The 20,489-nt window shown below is 44.8% G+C and overlaps 1 protein-coding gene and 1 long non-coding RNA gene across 3 annotated transcripts in view; both read left to right on the top strand.

Annotated features, from left to right (window-relative positions):
• LOC146759524 (myosin-binding protein C, fast-type-like) overlaps positions 1-20,489 on the top strand; it is a 214,021-nt gene that overhangs the window by 70,941 nt on the left and 122,591 nt on the right. The window lies entirely within an intron of this gene.
• On the top strand, positions 1,874-20,369 carry LOC146759526 (uncharacterized). Of its 2 annotated transcripts, none has more exons than XR_014932317.1 (6): positions 1,874-2,506; positions 2,819-2,952; positions 3,943-4,102; positions 14,311-14,462; positions 16,696-16,775; positions 19,648-20,369. It is a non-coding gene; the product is annotated as an uncharacterized LOC146759526 (long non-coding RNA). The 2 variants fall into 2 exon arrangements; XR_014932318.1 differs by lacking the exon at positions 19,648-20,369 and adding an exon at positions 17,826-18,332.

The following is a 20,489-nucleotide window of genomic DNA, read 5'->3' as shown; positions in this document are numbered from 1 at the left end:
TTTTTTTGGAAAAGTGTGTAAGTTTTTTGTGTAAGTTTTCCCCTTACACAAGAGGAAAACTTGCAAGTACCCAAATTTTTTGCTAACTACTGAGGACAAAAGGGGATAAAAATAATCTGCAATCTCTTGAAACCTATGCAAGCTATCTAGAATATACAGAACTGTGACAGGGCATAACTAAGCTCTGAGATCTCCTATCTAAGTTTTCAATGTAAATACATCTAACATGCATCCCATAAGTACAGTTGAAGGCTGGAGAGAGATAAAACCCCAAACCACAATTAAACATTTTTGCACCACGGGAAGACTGGAAGATGTAAAATGGTGGCAGTGGGGCTCAGACTTGGCAGTATTTATGTGAGGAGACATTGATTTGTTTCAGCTTGTGTTTTGAAAATACGGTGTTTCAGCAGAGGTTTATTGTTGATGCATTTGTTGTGAAACCAAAGAAAACGTACATGAAGTTCTTGTCAAAACCATCATGGGAAGGAAAAGGGCAGCCAAAAGTGGAGGAATGGGCGTTCAGGGGCTTGTCAGAGAAGTCAGATGTATTTGAATGTATGGGTCCAAGAGAATCCACCCAAAGGTGAATTTCAGACCCATGGGTTTGAAGGAACAAGGTGAGAATCTGAAAAAATCAGCATGGGTTTATGAAGGGCAAATCATGCTTGAGCAGCACAGCTGCCTTTGGTTAAGAAATAACTTTATGGGTATAGCACAGGACAAAGCGGCCCATCTTATTTATGGAACTAAAACCATAGCCTAGTGCTGGCAACAGTATGGAGCAGCAGGTGGGATCAGAGGGCCCTTCCAACCATCATTTCCTAGATTTTGTGGGTTGCTGAGCTGAAGCAAACGAGGAGCTGTGAAAACATTTGTATGACTTGGTATGGTACTCAGCTATTCAGTGCCATGAGGAGCTATTAGCTTTGGGAAGAGTTCTAGTATATACATTTCTGTAAGAAGAGAGGTTTGTTCCAAACATTCATAGGAAAAATCAACCTTCTTTACTTGAATGCGGTCAGAGAAAGAGTTTATATAATCAGGAAAGAAACCTGGCCTGTCATGGGTAAGCAAGGACCAAAAGCTAGGAACCCAGATTATTTATATTACCAGTGTCTTAAAATAATTTAAACTTCAGTCAGTTTTCAAAGCTTCCAAAAACATTAATCCACAACAATGTAGAACTCAGAGATCTCCAGCTTTCATTTCCACAGCCTGTGCCACTCAGGCTGAGCTGGGTGCAGAGAGGCCAGGGTGTGAGCAGGATGGATAAATGCTGCCCTTATCCACACATCAGATCCTGCATGTAGAAATCCTTTGTATTCGTTATTCATGATTGCAATATGGCATGAGGATCCATGATCTTTATGGACAATGAATTCTGAACTCCCTGGGAGAGGAGAATATTTGCCTGTAGAAACCTGAGTCCAAGAACTGAATGTGCCCAGCTGGGGAAAGCACACACAGAAATAGTCTCTTGTTTCTGGCTGCAGCTCATACAGGCAGATCGCTTATTTACCTCATCTAAATATTTGACCTTTATGCTTTTTGGAAATTGTATTTTTTTTTCTTTTTCTTCTTAATTATGTGGAAGGAGTACCTCCTTTCAGTGCTCTGATGGATTTCTCTATAAATAGCCCCTCACATCCCAGAACTTCACAATGAAACCTTCAGCAAAGTCAGCATCCTGAGGACTTTTTAAGCCTGAGATGGGAACCATGTGGAGTTTAATCATTAATCACCAGCCTTTAATTAACAGCTCTGGGCTTTGAACAAAAGGTGCTTGCTGCAAGGCTGCTGAGGGGTCCTGAGCTCTTCTGTGCGCTTTCATTTGAGGGACCCAGTGGCATTCCTAAAGGAGGCTGTTGGAGTAACCTTCTCCTTGTGGGAAGGGGTCACGCTTCCCAAGAAGAGCAGATGTTTGTGGCCCAATCTCCATTTTCACAACTGCCCTGCTGGCAGGCTGGAGGTCTGAGATGGCTCAGTGCAGGGATGCTACCAGTTCCCTAAGCCCTACTTTGCTCTGGAAAGGACTTGAGCATCTCCAGAGCCTTGTTGCCTCCATCAGGTGAGGTGGGCTTTAACCAAAGGAAAGAGGAAAGTTGCTCCAGGCTTGGAAAATTTTATAGGGGAGTGTTCAAAATTGAGCACTTGGGAGAGAAAGAAAACATTGCTATAAAAGTTGACTCAGCCAATATTTTCTACATTCTTGCTGCTGTGATTGAAGATATTTGTTTTTAATATAGGTTTCTCCCATTTGTAGTCTGGCTTTCCTGTAGTAAAAACTAAAGGGCAGATCCTCAGCTGATATAAATTGGCTCCACTGAAGTTAATGGAGCCATGCTGGTTTGTACCAGCTGAGGGATCTGGCTTGTGCTGCAGTGCTCCATACCCCCATTATCCTGCCATGATTACGATACTAATTCAGTAAAATGGCTTCGCAGTGTAATAAAACCAACCCAGAGCATGGAAGATGAAAGGACTCCCTTCTCCATTTGACCTGGTATTTTTCACCAGAATGTTTTCCCTTATTTTCTCTTTTGTTAGGAAATGCTCTAAACTTTTTTCTTGCTTTCTTGCTTTTTGGCTTCAGCACGAAGGCTGTGTGTGTGCAGAAAGCATGTGGCACATGCAGTGGTGTGATGGGTCAGGGCACAGTGAGCCTCGTGCAAGGGAATGAATTGGTTCTTCAAAGGGCAGGACTGATCCTGCAGAGCAGCTAAAGCCCTGAGCTAACCTTGACTCCTGAAAAATGGGAGTTATCATACTCCAGGGCAGAGCATTGATCATTTTACTCATTCTCTGCCCTGTGTAGTTTTTCTTGATCTGCCTGTGGTGGAAGACGCAGCCCAAGAAGCTCAATAAAGCTGCATCCACTTCTGTCACAGGGGAAAAAGACATGTTGGTGGCTTTCCTTCTTGTGATCAGCTCTTCAGCCATAGCAGAAAGGTGAGCAGTGGGGAGCAGGACGAGCTGTGCTATCTGGTTGCTTGGAGCTGTTGAAAACCGAAGGGAATAAAGAGACACAGAGATCTGAATAAAGGCAGACAGATGCATGGCTGGATCCCTAGGATGAAATGTTTTGTTTGCCACAGCGCAGCTGAACTGCACGGAGGTTTTGTTCTGAACCAGGAGGGAGTTTCACAGGGATGTTGCTAAATGGAGGCAGTAAATTTAACTTTAAAGGGCCGTGAATGGAGGCTTTTGGCTAAAAGCTGAAGTGCTGTTACTTTTTACTGGGCCTGTTTAACTCCACTTGGAACAGGACAGTGTGTTTGACTTATAAGGCTCCTGGAAGGCTTGGCCTGTGGGTCCTGCTCCTGGCAGAGTAGCAACGAGCCATAAAGGTGAGTGTGTGCCAGCCTGGCCCTTCTGTGCTAAAGGAAATACAAACTGATCTCACCTGTGGCTTAGGGAGAGCTGTGGGTGTAAGTGCTGGGAGCAGGGCTGTGCCATGGCAGCACAGTTTTAACTGTCAGAATAGCTAAAGGGTTCAAAGGCAGTCAAAATGTCCAATGTCCAGAACTGGCAGGTTTGCTTGAATCCTGCTCCCAGACCTGTGCTAATCCTCTAATATCATCGTAGTAATCCTGATTCAAAGAAGGGTTTTCTTACCAGCTCATCATTTCAAAACAGTCTGAGCCTTCTTGTAGTATTATCCAATTTAAAACTGTTTAAACCTTCTGCTTCCTTTAGGGAAAAACATGTGTTTTGCACCAAAGTCTGCTCAGAAGCAGCAAAACCTCTCATGCTCATATCTACTAGTGTCTCGTTGCAAGCAATTTTAAAACATGCCCTGTGTTTGGATTGTGTTTGAGACTCGGTTATTTGTTGTGGGTTTAGCAGACTGCAATCACCCACTTAAGGTGGAACTTGGCCACCTTCATTCCTTTCCTCCCAATGCTAAGGAAGCATCCAAAATTCTTGTATTTGGCACAGGTTGGCAGTGGATGCTGTCCCAGACTGAGAGGACCATTCCTCATGTTGTGTGGTTGTGGTCTGAGTGTCTTGGCAGTGGGAAGCTCTGTTTACCAAGAAAGATGGACCCAAGCTGCCTGGCTGAGGGGACAGGAGCATGCACACAGGCCTTACCTGTGGGGTAAGTGCACCCTTTTCTTGCATTAATTGGAGAAAAGAATTAATGATCTGGAAAGCTCTGCAGAACACAGGTGTCCGTGTCCTTAACCAAGCATTGGTGGCCAAGTGATGGCTGTGCAGAGCCCAGGGAGCCTCTGTGCCCCCAGTGATTGAGCACTGTTCCTGAGAAGGGGAGGCAGAGCTGGAGCAGTGGGTGCGGGCAGACATCACTAGACCTAATCAGGCAAGGAAAAGCTTTGGAGCACATGGACCCCAATGTGTGGTCCAAGTACAACAGCTTGGTGAGTGTCCTGCAGGGAGACTTTTACTAGCGCTGCAACAATAATTCATCACTGCCTGAAGGCTTGATGGGTCTGGTACTCCTTGTCTTAATTGACCTCGGCTGGAGACCTGCGTTTCAGTCCAGCTTAGTCACAAAGGACTTGGTCTGTACCTGGGCCTTAAAGAGGATATTTATCAGAAAAATCATATGATTAATGGAACTGAGTGATGTTCGCTTGAGAGTGGATGGGAATTGAATTAACAGAGTAGGGATTTTGGCAGGTGTGAAGTGCTGAGACCGATGATGTCTGGGGGACAGAGCACCCCAAGCCCCACTGTTGTGCAGCCATAGGCTGGGAGCTCAGGGTGGGGGGCTGAGAGAAACACAGTGCCAGAGTCTGGGCTTGTATGTGGGTAACACATGGTGTGCAGCTTGTTAAGCCCTCACACCACAGTGCCCAAATTGCCATTGCTGCCAGCCCTCTCAGAAAGGGCAAGGATAAAAAGGAAGCTGATACCCCCAAGTAAATGGTGATGGAGGGGGAAGAACAAGTGAAGAAATAATCAGAAAACTCCCAAAGCTTACTTTCTTGCCTGCTTCTTTTTCCCCACTCTTTTTTCTTTTTCCCTCCATGTCAACACCAAACAAGACAGGACTAAAATTAATGGGGAAAGCAGCAATTAGCAAATTAGGTTAGCAGTGTGTTGCAGTGTGCCATGGCTGCCAGGTGTGAGGGGCTCTGGCAGTATATTTATTAATGGCTGTCAGAAAAGTGACACTTTGATGAATGAAGCTGGGTAATCGGCACCCTCCGACAGCGAGCACTGAGAGGCCTCAACATGCTAAACTGCAAAATCAAACCTTTTTTAACCCCCATACAAAAATACAACAACAGAAATCGCTGCAAGAGGAGTGTGTTTTTCCATCAGGGGCTGGAATTCATGTTCTCCCCTAAATACCTCCTTTCTGTAACTTGCTGGGAGGAGTTGTCAGCATGGAAGGTTTTCCCTTTCCTTCAAATATGGGCCTCAAGAGTTTATAAATGCAGGCAGCTTAAAAGTATGTTTTGTTTTGGGTATATATGGCAACCCTATTAAAGGCAAGGGTCCTGTGCTCGTGCTTTTTGGCCTTTGCCCTTTAAACATGATGGTATCAGTAATCTACAGACTGAGATGGTGTGTTAGGTATCGTTTTCTCTTGACTGGTGGTCAGCACTTCTCCTCATTAGTGCCACTGATGTGTGATGTCCAGGAGCCCACGCTGCCTACAGGAAGAGAGAAAATGCAACAATATGTAAGGTTAAATGTGTCTGATGAAACTTCACCTGCAGCACTGTTGCATACTGAAGTTTCCACTCTTGATAACCTCAGCTGTACTGAAGTTTCCACTCTTGATAACCTCAGCTGTGGGCATCTCCCTTCTGATGAATGTGTGTGTGCTGTGGGACATCAGCTGCCATGCTCCCAAGTGAACGTGGCTATATGGTATAATGGCAGGGTGCATTGCTGGTCACTTGGTGAATGGGAATTCAGAATTACTGGCCAACGAGATGTGAGTATAGAAGTTCTCTTCAGGAAAAAAAGACCACAACAGAACTGTACTGAAGTTGTTGAGGAGATCAGCCCAGCTGCTGGGATAGCATCTGGATTAAAGATTGCTCTGCAAAATGCTGCACTATGTGAAATATTTCTTCCAAGTTTTCAGGCTTTGCATTGCACGCCGGAGGTAAGTTCTGTGCACTGCTTTGATAGCTCAGCACGGGGTTGCTCAAATCCCCCAATTCCATAGAGAAATTGAATACCTTTCTACAAAATCTTGGTTCTGGGTTTGGCCAGCTAAAAGGACTGTGTAAGTTTTGATTAAAAACATGAGAATCAATGTAAGTCATATCCCAGGCATTCATCTGGTCTTCTAGTTTGAAATGAAGCTGAGTGATCTGTGTGGAGTTACTTGCCAGGATCTGTGGGCTTGTTAAGTTTGAATTGGCACTTGTAGCAGATCTGAAATTATTCTCTTATGCTTTAATAATTGTATTTAGTTTCCTAATTTGGCTGCTGAGTTTATCAAAAGATAATTGAACTTTTAAAAACATAATCTGATCGGGCTGTAGGAAATACTTTAAAATAAACTTCTTCTGAGACTTTGATCTGTTTTCACGCCCTCTCTCACGAAAGCAGCCTGTCTGCAGGGCTCCAACCTGCTGAGGTGCGTGTTCCTAAACCAGGCAGTTCTTGAGCAGAACCGGGTTGCTCCCTGTATGCAAAGGAAGCCAGCAGCTCCCTGCCAAGACAAACTCTGGCTGCATGGACTGCTCCTGGGTGCAGCCACCTGCCTGCATGCTCTGCCTGGGTGCAAAAATCCCCTTGTAAATGATTCCAGGGAGCAAGAGAAATGGCTCTCAAGTAACTTCAGTTTTTTGATACAACTAAAATTGTTACTTAAAGGTCAGAGTATTGTTTTCTTGTGCACTGAGAAGCGGATCAGTTGCCTTGCATGGAGCTGTGGGCTCAGTTCTCCTGGGCAGTTTGGGTTCCTTGCGAGCTGTGGTTTCAAGTGATGTGAGCTTTCCTGCCTTCTGCTGTTGGCTTCCGTCGAACAGGCATGTTTTCCCTTTTTGGTGAGACTTAACCCAATTCCTGAAGTTCTTATAAGCAGTTCCTGAGTCTTGGGGGTAATGGAGTGTGGTTCTCCAGTTTCAGTGATAGCATGTAGAAGTTTATGGGCCCACTGCAGGCCTGTAAACTCAGGTTTTCCAGGTCCTACATTAGCACATTAACTACTGGGCTGTTTTTCCTGCTCACCTACCTGACTTCCTTCCTGTTTTAAAAAGGATTTGCTGCTTTTCATGTTCTCCATTTTATGAATTTGCAAATACTTCTGTCATTGTATAAGCATGCACCAAACAGTTTATTTTCACTTACTTCAGTGCTTATGGTTTATATTTACTTCCCATTGACTTGCTCAGGACTCAGCCCAGGGAAGACCTCTGACTTTCCTCTTGGTCTATGACATGGCTGGGAGGCTCCCAGCCCAGCAAGCAATCACTGCACCAAAGCTCAAGGAGTAAGCAAATATGAATGATTGTCCAGGCTGAGCTTGTCTTGGTTTTTAAAGGGGAAACTCTGCTTGAAGTTCCCTCTGTGAGTGCCAGGAGGGTGAAATCACCCACTGCTCACTGTGGCTCTGCTGCACAAATGGTCTCTGGGCACCTGCAGTGCTGCCCCTCACAGCTCTGTCCATCCCCTCCATATAGACACGAAGGTTTGTCCATGACTTGTTCCACCTGCACAAGCTATTTTCTGATTCCTTGTCACTGTCAGCTCAGTAGTGCTGTCATTTTCCAGATACGTGGTGTGTAATTAATGAGAATGTCATTTCCAGATTGTTTCAAAAACTAGATCGAGCATCTGAGAAATTATTTCACTCAGTGCCTTAAGATAGCTCGTTCATTCAGAAAGCTATCTTGGCTGCTTGATTTGAGGGGAGTTGTGGAGGGAAGCAGCTGTGCTTATATTATTAAGGACTGCCAGCTTTGAACTCTTCATGCGGATGCAAAGCATGGGTTCACGTGCTGCCAACCAGGCAGCTGGGTGACAGGGCAGGGGATGTGCCCAAATTGCATCAGCCCTGGCTATGACAGCCTCACGTCTGTGTGTTGTGAGGATGGTCTCCTTGTGGTGGTCTCTGGGGGCAGCAGTTGCATGCTGCAGGGCTGGAGGGATAGGAGGACACATTGTAAGTTGGCTTTGTCCACTCGCTGCCCCTGGGGGCTCACCAGGCTGGGCAGAGATGTTGGCCGGGATATAAGTATTTTATTAGATCTATTATTTCTTTCATGGGGGCAATAAGTCTGCTTTATGTGAGACCTCAAGTGACTCTGTATGGAGCACAGAGATTGGTTTTAGCCACCTTTGCTCCCCAGGACATTGCTGTCCAAAGCACTGGAAGACTGTGCCCAGGTGCAGGCTCCAGAGATGCATGGCATATAGCCATGGCAAGGGCATCTCCCTTGGGTTCTTACTAAGAGCTGTGTCTGGGGCTCATTTAGGGTTATTCTCTGCCATTTTTCTCCTGAGCAAACATCTCCAACTGTCTCCACTGAGGCTTATATTGCTCTATACTTTAATTTTATTTTGCTGTTTGTAAAATGAGGGGTGAAGGGAAGGACTTTGTCAGCAAATGCTTCTTTGCCTCCTTCCTGCCTCAGTGGGTTAAAGCAGCATTCCCCCAGCTGATAATGCCTTCAGGCATTCCAGCAATGCTTTGCTATGAGCTCTGCAATGCCCCTCATGTCCTACAGGCTGGCCAAGGCTTTGCCTCCGTGTGCTGGGGTGGGTTTGTGTTTCTACATTTTATATGTTTAATTTTTATATATTTGAAAGTAATTATTGGAAAACAATGAAGTGGTTGCTTCCATCAATTTTCTGTGGTTATTTTATTCCCAATAATCTTCAGGTGCCTCTTGAATGGGTGAGATTTGCACAGAGCTAAGCGTGTGCATGTGTCCGTGTCTTCTGTGATATACGGAGCTCTGGTGCTGCAGCTGCCATTAGTGTTAATGGGCTAAAAACCCCCCACATCAAGCTGAGAATACACTCCTGCTAATTGTGTACCAGCAGTCCCCTGAGACCTCTGTGAGAATGATGCATCCGAGGATAGGCGCTTCCAATGGTAGGTTGCTTTGGGATAAATAAATAAGGGGCTAAAGTTAGACGCTGGGTCAGTGCCAGCATTATAACACAGGGAAATCGGCTAACGGCCATGCCAACCTTTATCCTCTTCGTCCTGGCCTGGTCCACTGCTGCACGGTACCATCTTCTGAGCCATACATCACTACTCAGCCTCACCTTGATGTATGATGCCCATAGATCCTTATAGTGGGAGTGCACTCTGATGTATTGCGCCAATACATCATGGACAGGGATCGCCCAGGTGATGTATTAGTGCCCCGAGAATGTATTACTCAAACGCTGGTATTGTTCAGGGATAAAGCCAAGCCAAGTAGTGGATTCAGTTTAATTACAGCGCAGATGATAGTCCAGAGCCAGCAGCACTTTGATGCTGAGATGCTGGCACCCTGTGGAAATATGAGTTGCGACTCTGGTGCTGTTGAGTCACATCGCAGTGTGCCATGAGAGGAGGTGCCGTATTTTAAGGGAATGGTCATTTTTCAGAGAAATATAGGAGGACCATTTCAAGAACTCCATGGAGAGCAATGTGGCTGCGTGTAAGAACTCCTGAGCAGCAGAGGAGGGACGTGGTGGTGCAGGTGAGACACGGGGATCTTTCTGGAAGGCTCTGAATCCAACCTGCTTGCAAATATTTCTGTTGTTTTTGGCAGAATGACATTATGAGAAATTTGGAGAGATGATTCTGTAGTTTCCTTGGATTGTCTTATATAGATGCCATAAAAAAAAACACCTGGAGAAAAAACACTCAGGCCATTAAAAGCAGCCCTGATTATTAAGGGTGGGAAAACCACCTAATGATGCAGTCAAAAAAAGATGGAGAGCCAGGAGGAGCAAGATGGCAGCAGTATTTGGCTCATGTTCATCGTTCTATGTCTATAAATGAGTGCATTTTCTAACAAAGGTAAATATAGTTTTGCAGATGAGACGCTTTCAGCACAAACAGATGAAGTGACTTGTGCAAGGTCACATAGTGAGCTGGTGGCAGGGCCTGGAAGAGAATCCAACTGATCTGACTCAGTTCTCCTCCGACATCCCTAAGTTTGGATGCAGAATGGAGAAGGCTTAGTCTGCTGCACAGGAACAGTGGATGCTCCCAAGAAAGTGAGTTCCTTGCAGAGCTCCTCAGTTGTCCTTCCCTGCCATAGCCATACCTGCAGGTAAAGCAGCACAAATAGTTTTCTGTTAGTTGGCTGCTTAAAATACAAAAGAGAGGCAGTATTATTCAGGAATTCATACTCCTTCTTGCAGCTCCTGAGCTTTCTGAATTTGGAGAAGAGCATGTGGTGATTCTGAGTGTGTTCACAGAATCACAGAATGGGCTGGGGTTGAAAAGGCCCAAAATGCTCATCTAGTTTTAACCCCCCTGCTATGTGTAGGGTCGCCAAGCACCAGACCAGGCTGCCCAGAGCCACATCCAGCCTGGCCTTGATTGCCACAACCTCCTTGGGTTCCTTCAGGGCTCATCCTTATCGTGCTCCAGGACACACACCAATGTCCCTATCTATGTGTGACCTAGGAAGCTGTTGATTCCTTCTCTGTTGTGTGGCCTCCTCCTGTGACTGGTTCATCACCACTTGTCAGCAGAGCCTGTGGTTAACAGTCATCCCTATCGCCCTGTGATAACCATAGTAAACATTTCTATAAATAGAATTTTCTCCTGTCCAAGTCATCTTGCTTACTCAGCTGTTTTATTTTTAATAGAAAGGCATGTTGATGCTAAGCAGATTTTTTTTTCTTCTTCTTCAAATCTCTATTAAACATAAGAAGATGCTGTGTCTGAATAAAAAGAAAAGGTGCCCCTTAGATATTTTTAAAGCTTCCAAAAATAGTCTCAAGTCTGCGACAAAGATTATTGAGTGGGAATATTGCGGACAGTGGTTCTGCAATGGAGACAGTCATGGCTCCATGCGCTTTTGGCTGGGAGCTACAAGGAGGGAGACTCATAGGACAAAGACCTCAAAAGGAATGAGTTTACTGAGGGGCTGCTCTTTAGATGGTGAAACCACAGCACTGCACAAGTAGTTCTGCTGGTGATCTCATGTCTCTTTTCCCTTCTGGGTTTGCAACTGCCCTTTGAGGCTGGCATCTCATAGCTGGAATTCAGTCTTTGCTGGAGACCTGCAGTCCCACTGTGAGAAGCACCGCTGTGCAGTACAGGGGTGACGAGGGAAGGCAGTGAGTTCTCTGTCTGGAATTTCTGAGTATAAAGGCAGAAGGAAAAGGGACTGCTGATTTTTGCCTTGTAAGCACAATTGATGTTTGACTTGAAAAGAAGTATAACTTGGGTTATTGTTTCTGCCGCTGCACCCTCGGGTCAGAGCACTGCCATATAAGCAGTTGGTTCAGAGCAAGAGGGGAGGCAGAAACTTGGAGGGGAAAGAAGCACATGGGAGTGGAGCTGTCCCAGCAGGGTTCCCAATGCTTTCTTTCTCTCCCATCGTGAAGGCTTTTGTTTCCTTACTTGTGGCAAATGCCAAATCTACCGCTTGTGCTTTAATGCCTGGTGAGAGGGGAGAGGTCTCCAGAGAAACCATGAAAATGGGGAAAGATAAACTGGTGATTATTGAAATGACAAAATATTGCATTGGTTAATGCTGAATGGCTTATATGGAGAAGAGAGCGTTGCAGAATGGAGGGAGCTCTTCTATTGTTTGCACTTAGGAAAAAAAATAAAGGGGTAGTAAATATTCGCCTGCGTTGATCACACAGTGAGTAGTTTGCTGTGCCAAAGCAGCCTGCATCAGTGCTCAGGGTTAGTGCTTATTGCAGGTGAACTGCCCATGCAAATGGTGGGTAGTTTGGAGGAGCACAGGTAGTTTTCATCCTGTATGGGCAGACACAAGGTTGGTTCTGGTGGGCTTTGTTGGCCCTCAAAGCAGAAAAGGAACAAAATGGGACTGAGCAGTGGATAAGGATTTGAGGCTCAGTTCTTATTTCTCCTGTAAATACCCTGTATCTCCTCAATAAAACTGATTTATGGCTTTTAGCCATGGTTCCTCACCTGTAAAATTGGGAAAAAATACTTCCTTTGTGCCCCATTTATTTACATGGTCATCTCTTCCTATCTAACACCGCGCTTGGTGCAGCGGGGCCTCGTTCCTTTCTCAGCACTCCATGCGGAATTTATATTGCAGCGATCCTTGTAACTATCAGCAAAAGAAAATTACTGCAGACAGGCCTGAGGTGCCGGTGCTTCAGCTCTGCTCTGATAGTGCTGCTGGCTGTGGTTTGGTGGCTGTCCCCTGCCCGTGGCTCTCAGCGTGTACCCACAGCTGTCAGTGTGAATGACAGATTAACAAATGCACAGTGGCTTTGTTCCTCACTGTGCTGCCCCAGTGCCACGCTGGGTCTGCAGTGCAGAGGGATGCATGGCATTGTCTCACCCACTAACACTCTGTCTGGTAACTGGTAAAAGCAATGCTTTTCACCCGTTGCAATGGGTGTGCTCTAGAAAATGAAGACCGTAGGGATGTGAGGGTCTCGTTTAATTTGTTTTATTTCTTAATCCAAGAGTAAGAGAATGCAAAACTTCCAAGCTGAAAGGCTTTGTGCTCTGCTTGCTCCAGGAGATATTAGTGAGGGATCAGCTGGGTTCACCAGACTCCACAAGGTACCTTTGTTTATGGATGAGGCCGTGCAGTTGGGGATCAGAGGTTGTGCATAGCTGCTGTAGAGCACGCTGGGCTGCGAAAAGTCGGGCACCAGAGATTAATTTCTTGGTTTCTTAGAGCCAAGGTTTAATAGCAGACCTGGGGAGGACAGTGATTGAGCTCACAACCAGCAGAACCTATAGTTCAGGTCAAGTGAAAGGAAGGAGCTAAGGGACTCATCATGCTGCTTGCAGGAGGAATTCTAATAGCTTCATGGTATGGGGTCTGCACAAGGCATACAGGAGCTAGTGCCCGGGCTGCCCCATGAAGCCTGCACAGCCCCGACCCCCTGCTCACTGCCCTGCTCACAGCTGGGCATGGCAAGAATAAATCTGGAAGGGAACAAGAGAAAACAGAAAACGCTGGCAGTTTTTCAGTAGGGAGAATTGTGTGTTTGAGCTGCAGTGGAGAGGGACAGCTTTTGGTTCTAACTTTTTGAGTTGCATACTTCAACAAACAGTGTAAATTTGGCAGGATGAAGGCTGGGTGACCTATTCTGGCTGGATCGAGGACTGATTCTGAAGCTGGGATTTAACTCAGCTCTGACATTTCATGCTGCTATTCCATTCCACTTCAGTTTCAAAGTTTTCAGACTTTTTTTTTTTTTAAAGATGTGCCCTTTATGTAACTCATTTAATTGTGTCTAACTACACGGTGATTTTTTTCCCCTCCCTACCTTCACAAATGCGATTGGATATACATGTAGATCTTAACTTATAGCATATATTACAGTAGGGGCAAGAGAATCTGCCTTGAGCTTTCATATTTATCCTGAATGAGGCTGTACCAACTGGTTCTGCCTTAAATTCTCTACCTCAAAGTCTCCTGGTGTTCTGTTTTCTCAGGAAGGAAACAGGTTGCACTGAACGCAAACTGCGCAGCATGGATTTACTGGTTAGACACAGATGGGATTCCTCTATCAAAGTACTCTTGTGTTGTCTGCATTCATTACACTCACTAGAAAAGCTATTGACATGACAGCATTCTCCTGTTAGGATTTTTTCTGCTCTTTTAGAAGTGCCTGTTGGGTTGCAGTGGCCTGAAAATGCAGTGACCAAGATTAGAGGTTTGGACCTTGAGAGCCACAGGAGAGGAGCTTTCAATGTCTCCTGTATTTGTTATGATCAATTCATAGTGACTTGAGTCTGCAAATGAAAACGTTCTTATGAAATGTTTTTGATTTTATGCATTTTGATTCTGGTATTAAGTAGTGTGAGAAAAGCAAATCAGTCTTTTTGTTTGGCTGCTGGTTTAACATCCAGTTCACATTAGCAGGATGCAAGGAATCTGGATGCTTGTTTGGAAGCCACTTATGAGATGTTCGATTTCCTTCTATGGAAGGAAATACTGGAGAAGACTTCTAATCTTATGATTCAAAGCATGAGTCAGTCCCCAGATTGGATCTGTGCCTGCAGCAGTAAAAGGGGCAGATTGTCACAGGGTTGCTGCTTTGTTCTTCTCTGGAGCACCCTGTACAGCTGCTATCAAAGGCAGAAGAGCAGCATCAATGGAACCTGCTCTGCTCAATGCAAGCTCTGAGTCTGGTGATTTTCAGCAGCATGTCATCTTAAATATATATGTTTTTTATTTTCTCTTTCTTTATTAGTTTCATGTTCCAGCTGACTTCCTCCAAGAGAGGAACATGCTTTCCCATCAGAACTACGTGAAACACCTGAGTTCATTGGGACTGGAAGAAAACTGTCTCAGAGACAAAGATACACAGCTTCCCTGGATTGCTGGCTACGTGCCTGATCTGAGGTCTGTGGTCATTTACTTTGCAATGGATTTTTCACTTTTCATTTGCCTTGTATAGGTATCACCAAGTGGTTTATGCTTTCTGCTTTGCACTGTCTTTTTTTGGGGAAAAACTACACAACAGCTCTGCACACTCCTTGTGCTGATAATCCCTGATGTGGCTGAACTGAAACAACACCCAGCCTGTGCCACTTAGCTGCTGCTGGACAGGACAATGCAGTGATGGTGGTATTGGAGGGAATGATATTCTATCACAAAGGGAATTTGTTACAACCATAATTTTACCAACACAAACGCAGAGAACAGCACTGATCTTGAAAAGCCAGAGCCCTGCCTGTGAGTGAGCACAATCTGCAGATGGAGAGAAGCAACTTTCTGATTTCACTGCTAAACTTCCCCTCCTCAAACCAAAACAGTTTAATCAGTCAGATTCCTGTTTAATGAGTTGCACTGCTGCCTCTAGCCAGGAACGTATCTTAGATGATGGAAATAATGGTTTCAGTAAGACTTACTGTGATCTCATTACCCCATAGATGGCCTGTGTACATTCTTCCCCTGCCTCTACCACTCACCTTCACAAGCAGGACCCCAAGTTTGAGACTGAACCCCTCTGGCTGTGTGAGCTGCCACATGAAGGTGCTTTGCTGCACACTGTCCTCTAGTTGCTGCCATCGAGCAGTTGGTAAAGTCTGCAGCTTGCGGACAACTTTTCTTGCCAACCATGCATTACAGAGGGCTAATTGTAAAAGTGGTGCACCTGCTGGCTCCCTTGGTGGCTGGAGCCAACAGGAAAAAAAAAAAAAAAAAAAAGTAATAGTAATTTATTAATGATCAAGTCACAAATAGTAATGAAAACAATAGGAGCATCTGAAGGAAGCGCTGCCGGGGGCAGAGGTGCAGGTGCTCTGTGCCCTGAGCAGGCTTGTCGGCATTTTTATAAAGCTACTTTACAACCCTTATCAATTTCCTACTGCTTTCTGTGTACCCCCTGCCCCTTTGCAAATGTTTTGCCTGCACAACAGGCTCAGCATTTCTTCTTGTAGGTGATAAAATAGCTGTCACCCTGTGGAGGGAGAAAGGAGGCAAATAAAATAAAATAAAATAAAATAAAATAAAATAAAATAAAATAAAATAAAATAAAATAAAATAAAAATGATAGGTCCAGGGAAACAAAGCAGAGGAAGCAAAGCATTTCGGAGCAAACAAATGAGTTCTAAGGGAGACGCTGAGTCGGCACAGGGAGAGCGATGATGGGAGCTGAGCTGAGGAATGGGGAAAGATTGGGGATAGCAAGAGCTGGAGGGCGAGGGTGGCTCTGCTGAAAGTGATTTGTGCATGGCCCTGGGTTTCAAAGGAGACTGTATGTACAGCCAGCGCCATCCATGAGGAGTTTGGGATCTGAAAATCCCAGCCGTAGTCTGAATAACTGCACTGCATTGGCAAGGTGAGAATTTGTTTAAGTAAGGAGAACAGAAGGCATATGAGCAACACCAGTTCAGGTGACATCCCCATACCAAGTGTCTTAAGTAGACATGGTAGAGATTAAGTAGACATTAAGTAAAGATGGTCGTGCTGTATCTCAAAATACAGTTTCTATATCTATATCAGAAGCCATGCTAGAGCTGATAGAAGGCAGATAGAGCAGACACCAACCAGCCGAGTGTTGTTCTTTGAGCCGTAGGTAGGGTCTGCAGTGCTCCTTAGGGGTACATCTGCTAATGTAATATAGCAGTTTAATTCAGCTTGCAACAAAATAAAGCTGAACTAAGTGGATAACTCTAGAGCTGCGATGGCTTAATTGCTCATACATGAGCCTTTACTATGCAATTTGGAAACTTTAGGCCGTGGGAACTTGCTTCTGTGTTCTTGAGCTCATGAACTGCCTTAGTCTGTGGGTCTAACAACAATCAGCTCATAAAATGCTGTGAGTGCAGATTTCAGAGGTCAGCCTGAGTCCGTACCCAATCCATGTGGCTCCTGTGCCCTGCATTCGGCGCTCCAACGAGGTCAGTGAGCTGTCGAGCACACAGTCAGTGCTCTTTAAGCTACTGTGAATCTACCCCTGCTTTCTCTTTTCCCTTTTCTCATTCTCTCCTTGCTCTCACACACCCCCAAATCACAAACCCTCACACCAATGCCAGAAGCCTCTGAGGCTGTCGTAAGCCTGCAGTTATCTGCATTAGGAATAAAGCTGCCATTTTTAAAGCTTTTATACTTTTTATTCTTAACTCCACAGGACCCAGGAATCTTTTCCTGAAGTTAATGTGAATTCAGGGGGTGCGTGTTTTAAGAACTGAGCTGGGTCCTGTAAAAGAGGTAAGAACCAGCAGTTGGCAATGCTAATTATTGCCCGGTGATTTGAGGGGACCTGCACAACGTGCTGACGTGCCTATGATGACACGCAGCATGATACATGGGGAAAGGTGAAGGCATGGCTCGTATATCCCCATAACACTGAAGGCATATTTCCCTCTCTAATAACTTACAAACAGTCACCATTTGCTGTCTGCAAAATTAACCTCTCATCTCCTCCAGCCTGCTGATCTGGTGCACAGATATAGGATTTTAAGCTTCTCTATTGAAAAATGTCCCTGCAAAGCTGTCCATCAGAACTCCCGCTGCTTTCCAGAGAGTATTATTAATAAGTTCTTCCTATCAGAAATGGGACCCTTTTAGAGCTCAGATAAGGTTTTTTTCCCTGTTAACCAGCTGGGCTGCTTGGCTGTGGACAAATGCCATGATGAATGACGGGTCAAGGATGGAGCAGGCTGATTTCTCTCCGAGCCTGACCTTGTCTCTGGTGTGACATCTGAAATGACAGGTGCATTAAAAAGTTATTTATGTAGGGGAGCTGCGATGCATTGTACCCTTTGCAAGGTAGCACCCAGTCTTGCAAGAGTATTAGAATAAAGGCTGCCTCTGTGTCTGCTGCCTCTTGTACTGCTGGCTTTCTGTAAGCAGCTGCTGTGAAAGCAAGAGGAGAAGCACGAAGCGTTTTTTAGTGCACAGAGGATGCTCTGGAAACTGAAAGGCAAAAAAGGGAGCAGGGTCTGAGAGCAGCAGCAGCAGACAGCTTCCCAGCAAATCACCTGCGTGTCTGCAGATTACTTGCTTGGAACAGCAATAATCAGCTCTGGAAATGCACCTGAAGGGTTCTGGGCTGTTGAAGGGCCAATGTTGTGGATAAAATGCAGCACTGAGGATTAAATGATTTCTACTGTTCAGCTCTTTATGGCCTCAGTGCACTTGTAAGACTTTCTCTGTTGAATCTCAGACTCTTTGTGAGTAGTTGTGCTGTGGCTCCCTTCTGTCTTTACTGTTGCTGAAATTAAAGGGACACTTCTGGCTTTGTCCTTCTTCCTGTAGGACACATAAGTGGAACTGTAACCATCCTGTGAACAGTCACTTCATTCTGGGAGATGAATAGTTGCTGAATGGCAAGAGATCGCAGCCTAAATCTCCAGAAAAATGCATGCAAACCCTATCAGGTTTCTATTGTCATCTGCCTGACATTGTGCTCCAAGTAGGAAATAGGAAAGGCAATAGGAAAGCTGCCTGTGTTTTGAAATCCAGAACTTTCTCTGGACAAATAACACACTTGCTGTTGCATGGCCAAATGAGGACACAACATCCTATGGCACAGATTAAGTTGTAGAGCAGGGTTCATGGAAGAGCCCATGTGCAGTGATTTCTGCATCCTTCTGAGTGCTGATCAGATTAATGAGGACCACAGAAACATTGGAAAACTGTCGTAGTGACACATCAGTATCCTGTTAGCTTCAACAGAATTACAGCATTTGATATCAGCTCTTCCTTCCTTGCTGTTTCTCCACCCCTCCAAAACACCCCCTGAAACACTTGCAGGAGAAATTGTAAAACACATGTTACAGCTTATTTTGTATGATGGGACTGTTAGAAGAGCTGCATGCTGGTGTGCGTCCAACTCACATTAACTTCAGTTTTGGGCTGCAGCCATACTCGAGTGACTTTGCAAGTCTTTTCTGACTGTCCAATTAAAGTTGATGCGTGCAGTAAATCTGCAGTATCCAAACAGTATTTGATATCTCCATTTTGGATCAGTGGTTGGGTCTGGGAAGTGGATGAAGCTTGCCTGAAGGCAGCATCTGCAAGTTGTTTTTTTTCATCAGAAAAATGAATGGTCTGGTATAATGAATGATTTTGTATAATATCAAAGAAAGAGAGTATCAGCTGTGCACTTCATACGCAGTATTGATTGCAAGTACGCTCATTAATTTGTGTGGTACAGGAAATTCCAGCCAAGGTTAGGAGAGCTTTGCTCTGTAGTGGAGCTGTGACTCCTATTGCCTTCAAAGAGGTTTGAATCAGGTTGCAAACAACCAAAATTCATACTTCAGTTATTTCGCTATAGAAGTGTGTTGTCACAGACGACTTTGTAGACTTCTGGTAGAACAGCAAGGAAAAATGGAAATGTCCTGTCCCTGTTTGAGCCTGCTTAAGGGTTTGATCTGTACAGTTTGGGTGCTCTGGGCAAATGTAGGATGCACGGTGGAACTCTGTTCTCAGTGTAGCACAACAAAAGAGAGGAGCTGGGGAGGGGAGGGAGAAGGTATGTTTTCCACCATGGCCTGTTTAAAACATTATGAGCTACCTCTCTTCCATCATGAGTCGTGGTTTAAAGCTACTGCCCAGGGGCATAAAAATCAACTCCTAACAACTTCCAGTGGGACCACCATTCCATCAGTGCTCCCATCAAATGTTGACTCCATGATTAATATTCACCCTCTTTCTTCGTTAATCATCAGTCTTCATTCATTTCTTTGTAACTTCCTGCTGACAGGGGCACTGTTCATACAGCAGCTGGTAGGGAAAACAGAACGAGCTGAACTGCTGCACGCAAGCTGTGAAGGGAAAAAGCCACAACAGTGCATTGTGTCAGCTCAAAATGATTCCTACGGATGCAGCTTTTTCTTTTCTCCTTGCCCTATATGCTCAATTTTCAATAGACGTTGTGAGGCAGGACCTTCAAACAATCTGTGGTTACTATCGCACTGCTTTACCTTGAGTGCCATTGGCACTTGGTAATTTAGAGCAGGAACTCTGCTGATGAAGAGTGAACTGTCAGAATTTGGCTTGTCAAATAAAATCTGTGTACAATCCTAAAATAGACAGTTTTGCAATTAACGCTTGCACTGTGATTTGCCAACAGGAAGCCCACTCCCAGCTTTGCCACAGCCCTCCTGAAGACCTTGTGTGTGAGACCAAACCTCTTCCCCATTGCCCAGCCTATGAGCTGAGAAGAGCTGCTGATTTCTCTATCATTCTGACTCTTTGGGCAGCTAATATTGCCCTTCTGCAGCACAGGGATCCTGTCCAAGATGCTCAAGGGGTACAAGCTCTGCACCAAGGCAATACTATTCTGCAAAGCCAAGGAAGTTACTTCTTCCTCCCACTAATTTATTCCCCAAAAAGCTGCAGTAGATGCTGCCACGTTTACAAGTACACAGATATTTGCTCTCAGTGCCAGTCAATGAATGCTGCAGCTATGCAGTGTAACTGGAACACCATTGAAGATAATTCCATTTACTTGTGTGAGGGGCCCAATAATTAAATTTGGACATTATTCCTTTAATTACTACAATTTCGGATCACGGTTAGTATTCTTCTAAACTGATGTGATTTCATGCTAAATGTAGGATGCAAGTCTGTCCTTGCTCAGACCCCTCAGCATTCTGGAGTAAGATCCTGCACTGTTGGTTTTTGCAGACCTACAATATGACGTAGCTCCTGGTGCAGGAAAAAAGCATTGGATGGTTCAAGCCTTGTGATACTTCACTGACAAGCTGTGCTGTTTTTTTAAGCCCTGTGCTATGCTTGTTCTTCATGCTAAATGGTGTTTTGATCATTTGTATTATAATAATTCATACTAATTAATTTGTAATTCCTAAATTAAGCGCACATGGGTTTCAAGCAGAGAGGTTACACTCAGGTTAACTATTGATTTTGGTCTTTGCTGTGAAGAAATTTAGATCTCGTGTCTGTCAGATTTAA

This window comes from Coturnix japonica, chromosome 10, assembly GCF_054131305.1.
Source record: "Coturnix japonica strain WE chromosome 10, WE-NBRP24, whole genome shotgun sequence".
NCBI lineage: Eukaryota > Metazoa > Chordata > Aves > Galliformes > Phasianidae > Coturnix > Coturnix japonica.
The sequence above is the reverse complement of the archived record's forward strand: the minus strand, read 5'-3'. Positions and strand labels throughout refer to the sequence as shown.